Genomic DNA, 16,791 nt, shown 5'->3' on the forward strand with positions numbered 1-16,791 from the left:
AATGAATTTCAAGATGACTTACCTATTAGAACGCTTCGTGATTATCTACAACCTACTAGGACCAGTACTCCATCTTGCATGGTTATTCCTACTGCTGCGGGAGCCTTTGACATGAAACCAGGAATAATCCAATTACTCCCAAAGTTTTACGGACTTGATTCTGAAAGTCCCTACTTGCACCTAAAAGAATTTGATGAAGTGTGTTCAACACTTCATTTCAATGATGTCACTGAAGAAGTAGTTAAGCTTAAGTTATTTCCTTTTTCTTTAAAGGAAAAAGCTAAGTCATGGTTACACTCCTTAAGGCCTAGGACCATAGCTACCTGGCAAGAAATGACAAGAGAATTTTTAAAGAAATTCTTTCCAACACATAAAACAAACACACTTAGAAGAAATATCATGAACTTTGCACAAAAAGATGGGAAAACATTTTTTCAGTGTTGGGAAAGATTTAAGGACCTTCTGCTTGCTTGCCCACATCATGGATATGAAATTTGGAGGGTCATTAGTTTCTTTTATGATGGTTTGTCCTCCAATATGAGACAATTTGTAGAAATGATGTGTAATGGTGAATTCATGAGTAAGGAACCAAATGAAGCCTGGGATTATTTTGATCTTTTAGCAGAAAATGCATAAGCTTGGGATACAACAGATAAAAATGAAAAATCTAAAATAGCACCTAATGCAAAAGGAGGAATATATCTTATTAAAGATGATAATGATGTCAATGTAAAAATTGCTAATCTGACTAGGAAGGTTGAAGCCATGGAATTAAGCAAAGCCAATATAGGAAAAGCACAAACTATTGTTGAAAGTATATGTGGAATTTGCGAGAGTAATGCACATGTGACCAAGGATTGTCCTACAATCCCTGCTTTTCAAGAAGTGTTGCATGATCAAGCAAATTTCACCAATACTTATAAAAGACCATTTCCAGAAACATATAATCCTAATTGGCGAAACCATCCTAACTTTAGCTGGAGACATGGACCTACTGCCAATGAATCTCAAGGAAATTCTGTTCCTACTCCTTATGTGCCACCACATAGGAAATCCCTTGAAGATACTTTGCAAACCTTCATGCAAGGGCAGACTCAAATAAATCAGAATACAATGCAATCACTCCAAGAACTTAAAAATTCTGTAGGTAGAATTGAGGCTCAACTCAATATTAGGGAAAAAGGGACATTTCCAGCCCAACCTCAATCTAACCCAAAGGGTCAACATGAGGTCCATGAAGCAAGTTCATCCCAACCTAAATTTGAGCAAGTTAAGTCTGTCACAACCCTTCGTAGCGGAAAAATAATTAACAAAGAAATTCCGACAAAAGATGACAAACCTGAAAAATCTATTGAAAAGAAGGATGAAGATGATAATGAACAAGATGATCCAATACCTCATCATAAAATAGTTGCTCCATTCCCTCAGCGCTTGCTTGCAGCTAAAAAAGGAGTACCTGATTAAGAAATTTTGGATATCTTTAAACAAGTAAAGATTAATATTCCTCTATTAGATGCCATTAAGCAAATTCCATCTTATGCAAAATTTTTAAAAGATCTTTGTACCATAAAGCGAAAGCTTTACGTACAAAAGAAAGCTTTTCTAACTGAACAAGTGAGTGCTATTCTCAAACACAACACCCCACCTAAATATAAACATCCTGGTTGTCCTACCATATCTTGCATCATAGGAAACTTCAGGATACAACGAGCCCTTCTGGATTTAGGTGCAAGTGTTAACTTACTGCCCTATTCAGTTTATGAACAATTAGGACTTGGTGAACTAAAACCAACCAAGGTTACTCTCCAACTTGCCGATCGATCTATAAAGATACCAAGAGGAGTAGTCGAGGATGTACTTGTCCAAATTGATAAATTCTATTTTCCAGTCGACTTCATAGTATTAGATACCCAGCCTGTCATGAACTGTACCACTCCAATACCTGTCATCTTAGGCCGCCCATTTCTAGCTACTTCCAATGCTTTGATTAACTGTCGAAATGGAATAATGAAAATGTCATTCGGGAATATGACTATAGATTTTAATATATTTAACATTTGCAAACAACCCGATAATGACAACGAAAATGATGAGATTCATGGAGTTAATCTGATCGACTCCATTGTAGAAGATGCTCTTGTCCCATCTCTTTCTTCTGATCCTTTAGAAACATGCCTAACTCATTTCAGAAATACAGATATCAACCAAAACTTTAGAGAAATCAGTGCTATATTAGATTCAGCTCCTTTGTTGGATACAGATAGGTGGAAATCTCGTTTTGAAGAATTACCTCCATGCAACAATAGTCTTCTACCATCTAGTGTTCAAGCACCCAAACTTGAGCTAAAACCTTTACCATCTGAGCTAAAGTATGCATACCTTGGTCAAAAAGAGACCTTTCCTGTGATCATATCATCCCAACTCGAACAAAATCAGGAATTAAAATTGTTAGAAATTCTCAAGGAACATAAGGGAGCAATAGGGTGGACAATTGCTGATATCAAGGGAATTACTTCCGCAATTTGCACTCATAGAATCTACCTAGAAGCTGATGCCAAACCTTCTCGTCAACCTCAACGTCGATTAAACCCAAACATGAAGGATGTGGTTAGGGCAGAAGTTCTGAAACTTCTGGATGCGGGTATGATCTACCCAATTTCAGATAGTAAATGGGTAAGTCCAACCCAAGTAGTCCCAAAAAAATCTGGTGTTACTGTAGTCAAAAATACGAACAATGAATTAGTTCCAACTAGGGTCCCCACTAGTTGGCGTGTATACATTGACTACAGAAAACTTAATTCTGTCACTAGAAAGGATCATTTTCCTCTACCTTTTATTGATCAAATCTTAGAAAGGTTAGCAGGCCCCAAATTTTATTGCTTCCTAGATGGCTATTCAGGATACAACCAAATTGCAATTGATCCTGAAGATCAAGAAAAGACCACGTTTACATGTCCTTTTGGCACTTTTGCTTACAAGAGAATGCCATTTGGATTGTGTAATGCTCCTGCAACCTTCCAAAGATGCATGCTCAGTATTTTTTCTGACATGGTTGAGCGCTTTTTGGAAGTATTCATGGATGATTTCTCTGTTTTCGGCTCCTCTTTTGAAAACTGTGTAGACCATTTAAGGCTAGTCTTAATTCGGTGTGAGGAGAAGAATCTAATCTTAAACTGGGAGAAGTGCCATTTCATGGTAACTAGGGGAATTGTTCTTGGGCATGTCATTTCATCTGAAGAAATTGAAGTAGACAAAGCTAAAATTGACTTAATTGCTAACTTACCCAACCCAAAAACTATCAAAGATATACGCTCATTTTTGGGTCATGCAGGATTTTATAGGAGATTCATTAAAGATTTTAGCTCAATATCTAAACCCTTATGTAATCTGCTTCAAAAGGAAACCCAATTTGTGTGGTCTGAAGAATGTCAAAGAGCTTTTGATAAACTTAAAAGCTTGCTGACCTCTGCTCCCATCATGCAACCACCTGACTGGTCTCTTCCTTTTGAAATTATGTGTGATGCTAGTGAATATGCAGTTGGGGTAGTTTTAGGGCAAAGAAAAGAAAGGAAGCCTTATGTTATCTACTATGCAAGTAAGACTTTAAATAGTGCACAAAAGAATTACACCACTACGGAAAAGGAACTACTTGCCGTAGTATTTGCACTAGACAAATTTAGGTCTTACTTGATTGGATCCAAAATCATTATCTACACTGACCATGCTGCCCTTAAGTACCTTCTTTCAAAAAAGGATGCTAAAGCGCGTTTGCTTAGGTGGATCCTTCTGCTCCAAGAATTTTTTCTAGAAATAAGAGATAAAAAGGGGGTAGAGAACGTAGTAGCTGATCACTTGTCCCGTCTCACTCTTCCAGATTCCTTAGATAATTCACCCATAAAAGACACTTTCCCTGATGAGCAACTGTTTGAGATCACATCTTCACCCTGGTTTGCAGACATTGCAAATTTTTTAGTCACAGGTGAACTACCAAGTCATTGGAATAAACAGGACAAAAGAAAATTTTTGACCGAAATAAAAAATTTCTTCTGGGATGACCCTTATCTTTTCAAATACTGCCCAGACCAAATTATTAGGAGATGTGTACCTAATGACGAATTTATTAGTGTCATTTCCTTTTGTCATTCTGAAGCTTGCGGTGGTCATTTCTCTACTAAGAAAATGGCTGCAAAAATTTTACAGTGCGGTTTTTATTGGCCCACCTTGTTCAAAGATTTCCATAACTTTTGCAAAGTTTGCGAGCGTTGTCAAAAGTTAGGCGGGATAACTCGTAGGAATATGATGCCCCTCAACCCAATTTTAATTATCGAAATATTTGATTGTTGGGGAATAGATTTTATGGGTCCATTTCCTCCTTCATTCGGAAATTTGTACATCTTAGTAGCTGTAGATTATGTCTCCAAATGGATTGAGGCAATTCCTTGCAAACATAATGACCATAAAACTGTTTTAAAATTTTTAAAAGAAAACATTCTTTCTAGATTTGGAACGCCTCGAGCCATCATCAGTGATGGGGGTTCGCACTTCTGTAATAAGCCTTTTGAGGCTTTAATGCGAAAATATGGGATCACCCATAAAATCGCCACCCCTTATCATCCACAAACAAGTGGACAAGTTGAAGTATCCAATCGATCAATTAAGAATATTCTGAAAAAAACGGTTAACCCAAATCGCAAAGACTGGTCTTTGCGTTTAACTGATGCACTTTGGGCTTATCGTACTGCTTTTAAAGGCCCGATTGGTATGTCTCCGTACCGTCTTATTTTTGGCAAACCGTGTCACTTACCTGTGGAATTGGAGCATAGGGCCTACTGGGCTATTAAGAGATTTAATTTTGACATGGATAAGGCTAGTTCACTACGCAAACTTCAACTTAATGAACTAGTGGAAATTAGGAATGAAGCATATGAGAATGCTCGAATTTATAAGAACAAAATGAAAGTCTTTCATGATAGAAATATTATAAGGAAAACATTTGAGCCTTTCCAGAAAGTTCTATTGTATAATTCAAGACTTCATTTATTTTCAGAAAAATTGAGATCTAGGTGGACCGGCCCGTTTATAGTTAAAACTGTTTATTTGTATGGAACCGTTGAGATAGAGAATCCAAACACCGGTAATATTTTTAAAGTAAATGGCCAACGTTTGAAGTTATTTTTGGATAACTTTACCCCAGAGGTTGAATCGACCAATCTGCGAGATCCTGTTTATCAGGATTGATCTCTATATCTGCTAGAGATGTTCTGTTTGTACATAATTTTTCTTTCATTTTCTATTGATATGATAATTGGTGAGCAACAACAGTGTGCGGTCATTCTATTAGGTAAATTCTAACCTTCAGCCTTATTATCCTTCATACAATCATATTTCATGCATTCATGTTGAAACATTGGGGACAATGTTGAATTTAAGTTGGGGGGAGAGATTACTGTATTTTCTATATACCAATAGTCATATATGTGCAAAAAAAAAAAGAAAAAGAAATAATACAGTTTGTCTTCACTAGGTAACCGGGCCTCTTGCCTACAAAGCAGCGAGTGTTCGCGTAAAAAGGTGAAAATATCTGAAATAAGTGATTAGTCTGGCCTCGTGGCGTAGTCTGGTTCGAGTAATTAAGTTCGATGGGTGTTTCACCTAATGCCTTGAGCCAACTGGATCAAGAGTTATTGACCCAAAGCTCGTTACATGGACCTTACTAGAGCCTAATGGAGTTGGACTGTTGTAGTCACTGTGCGAAAAAAAAAATATAAAAAATAAAAAATAAAAAATGAGTGGGTTAGTTAAACTAAAACCAAGTGACATGTGGATGACTGGTTTGACTCCATTGTTTTAGAACTCTGTGTACCTGGGATGTCTAGTTGGGATTGATAGCTTCATTTTTATATGCGAACTATTCTGGATAAATAACATGGGATATTCGGAAAATTTAGTGGATCAGGAGCTAACAAATAGTAGTTAACACTTGTGAATTTGAGTAGTGCACCTAGAACTCAAGGGGTATTCAATTGTGGTGGAGGTATAGGTATTTTGAGATGTCACATTTACATTTGCCTTAAGGGTTGCTATGTTTTAAAGTATCTTCTAACTTAAAAACGATGTTTGTGGGTAACATCACTGCAAACCCTCACGAGACAACACTCGTCCACTAGGGTAACCTAGGGGTTTAACGGCTTGTTGCATGTGCTAAGTGCAATCGTAATGCTCTACGAAAGTGAGTATTTATTTTAATTCATGCATATTGATATATATATATATTAATAAAATAAACAATACTTTTGCACCCTCATTTTATCATTTTCACACTAAATTGCTAGAGACTAGCAATAAGCTAGTTGGGGGGTGTGATGAGAGTACAAAAGTGAAATTTTCATATTATCTTAATTAGTATTATAGCTAATCTTTATTAATAAAATTAATTAATTAATGTTTTATTTGTGTCTGAGTGCATGTAATTCAAAAGAACCAATAACGCTGGATTTTAGCCCAATGCTCAGTAGTTCGAGCTCAACAAATTCTCCAGTATCCGTGATGAGGCGACTCAACAGTTCCTAACCTAAAATTTCCATGTATCCACATCAACGAGCTGAAGCAAGTGATTTTCCAACATCTTCAAGTGTCCCTGTGCCGTCTCGAGAGTCCCAAAGCAATTCAATTGCTTCTCAAACCAAGTATCCGTTTGCCATCAACTTCCCAACGTTAAAGTCTTCCAACCGTCCGTGGCAACATTCCATCTCCTCTGTTTTGGAACAAACCCAGCACTCAGCTCTTCAACCGTCGCCACATTCCATCCGTTCGAGCACGCGTCCGTGAGGAGCTTCCCAGTTTTCCCAACCGATCGTGGCATCTCCTCAGAGTCCTTCCATCTCCCCTGTTTCTTCCCAGCTCATCCACAAATCCAGCGGCTGTGAGGAGTCTTCTCAACACCCCAACAGTCATCTTCTTCCACACTTCCCAACCGCATCCCAACATCCGTCCATGGCATCTCAAGCGTTGTGGCATTAACCAGCCGCATGGCTTTTTGTCTTCCAAGCGGATCATTCCAAGCAACAGTGGAAGCATCCCAGCAGCCGAAGATCCCAAGCGATTCGACTTCATCTAATCCGAGTCTCATCCACTCCCAGCAGCGTTTCAGCTTCTCCGATCGCTTCTCCTCCTTCAAACATGCTGAAAGTATCTATAAAAGGAACCGGGAAGGGGCTACGAGGGAGCATCCGGTGGAGGAAAAAGAGGAGGCGAGGGGAGGCCACAGATCAAGAAGGGAGGACGGAGCAAAGAAGGAGGAGGAACTCGGAAGCCATCTATCTGCATCTAGTCTTCCGATCTTCTCAGTCGGGCTTGGGAGGAGAGAAGGCAGCCAGGTTCCATTCAACTCCAAGCTTTTAATCCAGTCGAGCGAGAAAGAAGGGAGGCCACGGAACCAGGGAAGTCTTCAATTGCATCTTTCCCAGCCGGGCGAGAGAGGAGGAAAAGCATCGGGAGGAGAAAAGAAAAAGAAAACAGAGAACAGAGCACTCTGTTTTCTTAAGAAAAAAAAGGGATTTATGCCTTATTTTATTTATTCTATGCTAATCCCTTTTATAAAAATGCTTGCATCTCATATGGATAGCTAATCTCTCTTAGCTAAGGCTAGGGAATAGCCTAGTATTTTTTTCATGTATTCTTTTAATCATCAATTAAAATTTTAATATCATTTATGTGCAGTGAATGTTTAGGAATTACTTTAAACTTATACATTTGTTTGATCTGTTATTTCTCCCAGGGTATAACAGATGCTTAGAAATCCCTGTAGTCTAAAGTAAAATTAATGCAATACCGTCCATAAAGATCCATTTATTTATGATTTTCACCGCTTTATTTTCTAGTTAGGTCTTCACTCAGATCTAACTGAGGTAATAGGTGATTAAAAGAAATGCATGAAGAAGTACTAAGTTGAATCCCGATGCCTTAGTTATCCCAAGCTGAATATAAATTAGCCTTTAGTTTTTGTTCATAGTCAAATCCCTGTGGATACGATCTCGGACTCACCGAGAATATTACTTCGCTACACCCTATACTTGGGGTATCCTACTTTTAATTTCTCTTTTAAAAAGAGCAAGATCAAAAACGTAGCAATTAATTTCCCTTTCGTTTTCTCCTTTTTTTTTTTCTTTTTCTTTTCGGAAACAGGGCCTCCCCTGTTTCCTTTCTCTTTTTTTTTTTCTTTTCAAATGGCTGATGCTCCTCTGTTTTTCGAATGAACACCCTCTTCCCAGCCGAGAGAGCCCTCTTTCATCTCCCGATGGACCCCCTGATCACACGGGATGCTCCTCTCGTGTTGGCTGCCTAGTATCCCGGACGCGGAGAGGCTGATCCATAGAAGATTGGAGAGGCGGAAGAAGCGGGCGGACGCATGTGACACGGGCTCGGCTGAAGCACGGATGGCTCAGAAATGGAAGGGGCCGATGGATCGCGCTGAAGATTGGATGCGGACGGCTGGGCTTGGGATTCGAATGACGCGTGTGACCTTTGCTGGGAGCTGAGACGCGGATCTGGAAGACGCCCGAATGCTAGCTGATCGCAGATGCGGAAATCGCGGGATGCTCTCGAACGGAAGGATGACACGCCGGTGGGGAGAAGGATCCAGAAACACGTGAGAGTGGATCTGGGAACGGAGGATGTGCGTGGGAGCTGAACCATGCTGAGAGCTGGAAGCTTGCACACGGGAGAAGCGGATGGATGCGAGGAGGATCGGACGTGGCATGCTGGGACGCTCGAGAGAGCTGAAATCGCTGGGAAATCCAACAGATGGATCGGAAGGGAGGAGCGTGGACGCTGGGATGAAGTCGGGACTTGCTGGAAAATCGCTGGGAAGCGAGTTGCTCGGGAGATTGTGGATGCTGGGAGCTGATCACACGCGGATGCTGACCGATGGTGTTCGGATGCGGGTGGACGGCTGGTGATGTGCTATGAACGTAGACGGTGAAGATGGAAAACAACTGATGCTCGCGCTTGGTGATAAGTGCTTGATAATCTATAATTTAATTATCTTTCCATAGCACTTATCAATGTTCTTAAACTGATAAATACGTATTTTACCATGAAATTGAATGATCATTGAAATAAATTTAAAATATGGTAAAAAGCAAATAATTCTTTTCTTAAATCAGACTCTGAACTTGTCTCTCTCTTGTTTGCAATCTTTCATGAAAATTACAGAAAAACATATAAGGAGGAGATTGTGTTGACCCGGTTTGGTAACCTGATAGAATTGTAGTAAAGCTAAGGTTATAATTAAATGGGTTTTGGTCCTGATTCGATCGAAAGTTATAATTAATTTTGTATGGGGCAGAGGTTTGATTAACCCTTTTTATTAGGTCACGGTCCTGTTTTTAGTCTTGTCTGGTCGAGTTCGATCTGAAGCAGCTTAGCAAGAATTAAATTTAAATGACAATGGGCTTAAGGACAAGTCAAGCATCATGACCCACCTCAAACCCAAAGTCAATTCCCAACCAATTCCTTACCTGCCTTCATATAAAATTTATAAATTTAAAACAAAAAAAGGGGAAATAATGAATATAATAAAATAAATAAAAATAATTCCGAGGAGAATCACTTATTCACTGTTCATATGAACAGTGTCCCGTAAAAACATTGTTCATATGAACAGTGAGAAATAATATAATAATAATAAAAATAATAATATTAAAACTGTTTCACTGTTTATCTCCTTCCTCCCGTTATCTATCCTTCCCGTGATCCCGCCTCACAGAGCGCCCCCTGCCCGTTCCAGCCACGCGTCACAGCCGACGCACCAATCCTCGACGCGGTGCAGCCGGCGACCAGATCCTCCGCCTCTTCATCCGCCTGCATCCCCGCCTCCGCACAGCTGCCGTTTTGGGCGTCCGAGACAAGCTACGCATGCTCCCAGCGTATCACGCGATGAACCAGGCCGCCTTCCGTGCACCCAGCTATCTCCCAGATCTCCTCTCATCCCGCGGTGCAGCCGGCGACCAGATCCCCCCAACTCCATTCCGCTGATCCCGCGGCCCTTCATCCTCTTTGTCCGCGATTTGCCTTCCGGCATCATGCCCCGGAATCAGCCGGCCGTGATCTCTTCTTCCTTCCCGAACGAGCACTCCGAACAGCTATAAAAGGAGGAGGGTGGCCATCGGTGAGGGAGGCGGAAAGGATGGTTTGAAGAACAGGGGAGACGTTCTGTTCAGGGGAAAAGAAAAGAAAAGAAAAGGAGGGGGGAGGGAGAATACTTTGGGTTATTTCAGGAATAATGGGAGCTAAAGTTTTTAATATGAAGATGGGAGGTCGTCTGGAAGCCATGCGCAGCTAGACGTCCAATCTAGGGCTGGATGAAGCCCTAGTAATGTATCAGGGCATTGTAGTTCTTACTCTTTTATTTTTTTTTTGGGAGTTTGTTTAAATTCTCATTCTCAATGAAAATTTATTTTATGATGTTTAAACCTTGAGCATGTCATTTACAATTCATATTTGGTAAAGTAGTCTAAGATGATCCATGCCTAGGAAGATGAGGTGTGCTGCACCCTAGATTAGCATACTTAGGTAGACACTTCATGCTATACTGAAGATGGATCTTCCTAAAACTCTTTATGATTTTATTTTAAAAGGCTTGTAGCCAATTTGCATGCCTCTCCAAAAGATAAAAATTAAGAACACAGTCCCTAATGCAATGCTACGCGGTGGATTCCAAACCCTAGATCTATCTACTTTGATAAATTTCAATTCGTACTCATAGATTAATTCAGTATAATTAAGTTAGCAAACTCTTCTTCTTAATTTACTTTTAAAAGAAAAATAACTTGTCTCCAATCCCTGTGGACCGACACCCGTAATCACTATCCTACAGGATACGTGCTATTGCATGGTTTATTTTCAAAATTGAAAGAACCGATCAATTTTTGGCGTCGTTGCCGGGGATTGCTAGCATAATTATTTTTCCTATCATTAAAAAAAATACAAAAAAAAACTTTTTTAAATATATATATATATCTAAAATAAAAATATTTTCTATTGTTGTTACTTTTTTTATCTTTTTTTTTCTTTTCTCTCTCACTAATTTTTAAATTTTTTTTATATTATTTGATCAGGAATCGAGCAAAAAAATCTGGGATGATTAAAAAGAGAACTGCTGGAAAAGAAATGTTGTAATGGTTTGCCTAAAAAAAAAAATTAAATTACTGGGGAAATTTTCTTTGGTAACCTCTAAACCTTTCTTATTTAAATTAATTATTAGCTTGAAATTTTGTGGTGATTGTTTGATTTTAATTTCAGCAAAAATGTGAATGCATGCTTGATACACATACACAAGTTAATCCGCACATAGTAAGGGCAATCACCCCAACAAGATAAGAGCCGGATTTCATCACCGGATTCTTGCCCAACTTAGGTGAACTCAATCTCACATAGTGTCACTTTAATTAAAATCAATTAGACGTTGGCTCCTAGGGACATTCGAGCCCAATAGGACGAAGATCACCGAAAGTTGCACCAATTTCGCTCTGTGGCTTAGTTGATGTCTAGGCAAGCTTTGTCCCTATAAGGGAGACAGTTCATCTGTTCGAGGCAAGTGGGTTTTAAGTGGGACCTTTGCGAACGCATCGTGACCCCTCCACTTACCTAGGAGCTTACCTGGTCAACTCGATTCATTAGACCGGATTGGAGGCTTAGGTGCCCTCTTCAAACCAGTTAGGAGCTGCCTAGTGATTTTAGGACAAATATCAGGATTTATGTGTTTTTTTTCTTTTATTGCATGCTTGATTGATCAAGTACTAGTGTATGCAAGGGAGTCGTTCTATAGTACGTGACCTATTATTACCTTTTGACCCTGAAATAGAACGAACCCTTAGGAACATTCAAGCTAAGATCAAAACATTAGGATCATCCCCACCTCTTAAGATGGCTGAAGAACAACCCAAACTCCTGAGGGAGTACTTTACTCCCACTATTTACACTTCCCCATCTTGCATTCGATTACCTGAGGTAGCAGCTGTACAATATGAAATAAAGTCTAGTGTGATCCAAATGCTCCCATCTTTTTATGGGCTCACCAAGGAAGACCTATACCAACATTTAGATGAATTTCTTGAGATTTGCACCACTATCAAGATTCAGAACTTCACTGATGATGCTCTGAAACTTAGATTATTCTCCTTCTCCCTTAAAGATAGAGCCAAACAATGGCTGAATTCTTTAGAAGCCAACTCGATTCGTTCTTGGGATCAAATGCAACAAGAATTCCTAAAAAAATACTTTTCCATAGGAAGAACGAACCAGTTTAGACATGCCATTACAAGCTTCTCCCAAACTGAGGGAGAAGAATTTCATGAAACTTGGGAGAGATTTCGGGACCTAATCCGTAAATGCCCTCATCATCAAATACCTAAGTGGCAGCTAGTGCAATGTTTCTATGACGGATTGACTGAACGAAACCGTCAGATGATCGATGCTGCATGCGGGGGAACATTCATGCTTCAAAATGAGCATGAAGCATGGCAATTATTTGAAAATCTTAATGAAAACTCCCTCCACCATGCTTCTTGTTCTGGTCAAGCACCCCCGAATTCTCCAAGAAAAGGGACTATTTGTGAAATAAGTCATTCTGTGGACCTTTCTAACAAGGTAGATGCATTCTCCCATAAGATTGACCAACTGATGATAGGTGGGTATTACATGAACTCTTCCCAAGCACAAGTGTGTACTATCTGTTCTAGCCCATCCCACCCAATTCATGAGTGCCCTTCAGCGCCCCAATTCCCCGAACTCGTGCAAGAACACATCAATGCTGCTCAAACACAGCCTAGACCAGGTACTGACCCATTTTCCAATACATATAACCCGGGATGGCGAAATCATCCAAACTTTTCTTGGAAGCAGCAAGCTTCGAACACAGCCCAACCCTATTTCCAAAATTTTCAAAATCCTCAGAATTTTCAAACCCCACAAAATATTCATCCCTACCGTCCCTCGATTCAATTTCAACACACTCCTCCTCCACCCCAAAGAAACACAGCCTTTAAGGAGAAAGTGTTGAAAGCCCTTCAAGGTTTGGAAACCATTACACAATTGGTGCACTCTCACACGCAATCCATCGCCAAGCTAGAATCCCAAATGGGGCAACTAGCTAATGCACTGAATAAGCGAGAGGAAGGAAAGCTTCCAAGCCAACCATTAAGTAATCCTAGGGGACAATACATGGCTCAAGAAAATCAACTAAATGCAATTCATCATGAACAAGCCAATGCTTTGACTACCCTAAGGAGTGGACGTGTAGTAGACAATAAGATTGGGGAAGATAACAATAAGGAAGATGAAGAAGAGGATAGAAATATGTCAAATGAAAATCTAAAACCTTCTTCTTCTTATTCTTCTTCAGCTAGTCCACCTTCTGCCAAAACTCACATCCCAAAGGCCCCATTTTCTGAAGCTCTTAATTCACCCTCTCCCTTTGGCAAAAAGGGAACTTCACTAGAGGAGATGATGGAGGTTTTCAAACAAGTTAAAATCAACCTTCCGCTTCTTGATGCTATTAGACAAGTTCCCTCCTATGCCAAATTTCTCAAAGACCTTTGTATCCAAAAGCGAAAATCTAGGACACATGTGCCTAGAAAGGTCTTCCTAACTGAGCAAGTGAGTTCTATTCTCCAACACAACACCCCTCCGAAATTTAAAGATCCTGGTGCTCCCACCATCTCTTGTGTCTTAGGAAATAATTTCATTGATCAAGCACTCTTAGACCTAAGGGCAAGTGTCAACCTTTTACCTTATTCAGTTTATGAGAAACTTGGGTTAGGTGAGTTAAAACCAACCTCGGTATCCCTTCAATTGGCTGATCGATCTATAAAAACACCACGTGGGATACTTGAAGATGTTCTTGTCAAGGTAGACAAATTCTATTTTCCAGTAGATTTCATCGTCCTTGATATGGAACATGAGCCTAATCCTAAGAAACAAATCCCCGTGATCCTTGGGCGCCCCTTTTTAGCAACAGCCAATGCGTGCATAAATTGTAGAACGGAGGTAATGAACATATCATTTGAGAACATGAAAGTAAAATTAAATGTGTTCAATGCGGCCGACCAACCCGCGAGGAAAGTTGAGTGTTTTATGATAGACAAAATAGATGACCTCATAGAAGAAGATGCAAAAACTATCTCACTGTGTCTGGCTGAAGACAATAAACTTAGCGCTTGTTGGGAGGCAACCCAATTCTCTTAGATTTTTTTTTAACATTGAGGACAATGTTAGGTTTAGGTTTGGGGGTATTCATCTTGATTTTCATCCAAAACAAAAAAAAAAGAAAAAAGAAAAAATGTGTTCATTTTCATTTTTTATAAAATAATAATAATAATAATAAAATTAAAAAAAAAAGTTTTTGTTTTTAAAAACCTAATTTCTATACATTTATGCAAGAATGATAAACACACAAGGTATATAAAATCTAAAAAGCCCAATGACTAGTCGGAAGTAATACAAATTTAAGTTCTTTTCATTAAGTCTCTCTTAGGGAGTTGTAAGCTAATTAATACTTCAGAATTTCACTACACACTGGCCGACACTTCTAAATTCTAGGCTCGACATTATGTTGATAGTATAGTAGCAACCTTGGACCCTGATGAATCATACTTATCTAATCAAAAAAAAAATCATCAATAATAATGGATTTAGTCAGGAACATCGAAAAAGACTACCTATTGTCAAAAGTCAAGTGGGCTTATGATGAGAACTCCGAGCATAAGTCCGTAGGGGAGTCTTGATGCCTGACACCTTGTGCCAACTGGTGTGATAGTTGTCGACTGATTGCTCGTTACACGGAGAAATCACCACAAGAGTAAAAGTGCACAATTTATACATCTTTTATTTTTAAAAAAAAAACTTTGTATTGACCTTATAAAAGACAATAGTGTGAAAGCCGTCGTTGTAGAAATTCGAGTAAAATGGAATATTACAGATAAAGCCCGTGAGGTACTAAAGTAAATATCCACAACTCTCGAAATCCTGCAGATAAGATGATTTTGAATCAGTGAGTAGGTCCTTTCGACCAATCCTTGGAAACTACTAGTATTAGCAATATTTTGGAGATCCGAACCCTTAGCTTGTGTACGGTCCAGATTTCACTGAGCACTCCAGTATAAATAAGTCTTACAATTTCCTAACGGAAACTTAATGACCTCAACTTGAATTGCATTTTGACCTAGGATTTGGGCTGACTTAGTAAATAAAACCGTGTGTGCTTTGAAACTCTTATTATTTATGTATCTTAAATTAGATTTTAATAATAATAAAAAAAGGAGAGTTTTTGAAATTCTTTACTAGTATGCATTTGGAATTTGATTTTCACTTCATAGATCAATCGATCTAAAAAAAAAAATATAATAACAATAATAATAAATGATTTATTTAAGTTTGTGGGTATCTTCACTGAAAACCCTCACGAGACTATAACTCGTCCACTAGGATAACCTAGGGGTTTAAAGCCTTGTTACATATGGTAAATGTAACCGCGATGCCTGCGAAAGTGAGTTAGAATTCTTCTTTTCTAGTTTTATTTTGCTCGAGGACTAACAAAATATAGGTTTGGGGGTGTGATAAGTGCTTGATAATCTATAATTTAGTTATCTTACCATAGCACTTATCAATGTTCTTAAACTGATAAATACGTATTTTACCATGAAATTGAATGATCATTGAAATAAATTTAAAATATGGTAAAAAGCAAATAATTCTTTTCTTAAATCAGACTCTGAACTTGTCTCTCTCTTGTTTGCAATCTTTCATGAAAATTACAGGAAAACATATAAGGAGGAGATTGTGTTGACCCGGTTTGGTAACCTGATAGAATTGTAGTCAAGCTAAGGTTATAATTAAATGGGTTTTGGTCCTGATTCGATCGAAAGTTATAATTAATTTTGTATGGGGCAGAGGTTTGATTAACCCTTTTTATTAGATCACGGTCTTGTTTTTAGTCTTGTCTGGTCGAGTTCGATCTGAAGCAGCTTAGCAAGAATTAAATTTAAATGACAATGGGCTCAAGGACAAGTCAACCATCATGACCCACCTCAAATCCAAAGTCAATTACCAACCAATTCCTTACCTGCCTTCATATAAAATTTATAAATTTAAAACAAAAAAAAGGGGAAATAATGAATATAATAAAATAAATAAAAATAATTCTGGGGAGAATCACTTATTCACTGTTCATATGAACAGTGTCCCGTAAAAACACTGTTCATATGAACAGTGAGAAATAATATAATAATAATAATAAAAAAAATATTAAAACTGTTTCACTATTTATCTCCTTCCTCCCGTTATGTATCCTTCCCGTGATCCCGCCTCACAGAGCGCCCCCCTGCCCGTTCCATCCACGCGTCACAGCCGACGCTCCAATCCTCCACGCGGTGCAGCCGGCGACCAGATCCTCCGCCTCTTCATCCGCCTGCATCCCCGCCTCCGCACAGCTGCCGTTCCGGGCGTCCGAGACAAGCTACGCATGCTCCCAGTGTATCACGCGATGAACCAGGCCGCCTTTCGTGCACCCAGCTATCTCCCAGATCTCCTCTCATCCCGCGGTGCAGCCGGCGACCAGATCCCCCCCAGCTCCATTCCGTTGATCCCACGGCCCTTCATCCTCTTCGTCCGCGATCTGCCTTCCGGCATCACGCCCCGGAATCAGCCAGCCGTGATCTCTTCTTCCTTCCCGAACGAGCACTCCGGATAGCTATAAAAGGAGGAGGGTGGCCATCGGTGAGGGAGGCGGAAAGG

The 16,791-nt window shown here is 39.4% G+C and overlaps 2 non-coding genes across 2 annotated transcripts; both read right to left on the reverse strand.

Annotated features, from left to right (window-relative positions):
- Positions 1-381: 381 nt before the first annotated feature.
- LOC120108402 (small nucleolar RNA R71) lies at positions 382-488 on the reverse strand. The gene has a single exon (XR_005509770.2). It is a non-coding gene; the product is annotated as a small nucleolar RNA R71 (small nucleolar RNA).
- Positions 489-12,301: 11,813 nt separating this feature from the next.
- Positions 12,302-12,407, reverse strand: LOC120106241 (small nucleolar RNA R71). Its single transcript, XR_005508434.1, has one exon. It is a non-coding gene; the product is annotated as a small nucleolar RNA R71 (small nucleolar RNA).
- Between the last annotated feature and the right edge of the window lie 4,384 nt (positions 12,408-16,791).

The sequence above is a fragment of the Phoenix dactylifera genome, chromosome 16 (assembly GCF_051530095.1).
Source record: "Phoenix dactylifera cultivar Ajwa chromosome 16, Ajwa_hap1_PhDact_Kaust_v1.1, whole genome shotgun sequence".
Classification (NCBI taxonomy): Eukaryota; Viridiplantae; Streptophyta; class Magnoliopsida; order Arecales; family Arecaceae; genus Phoenix; species Phoenix dactylifera.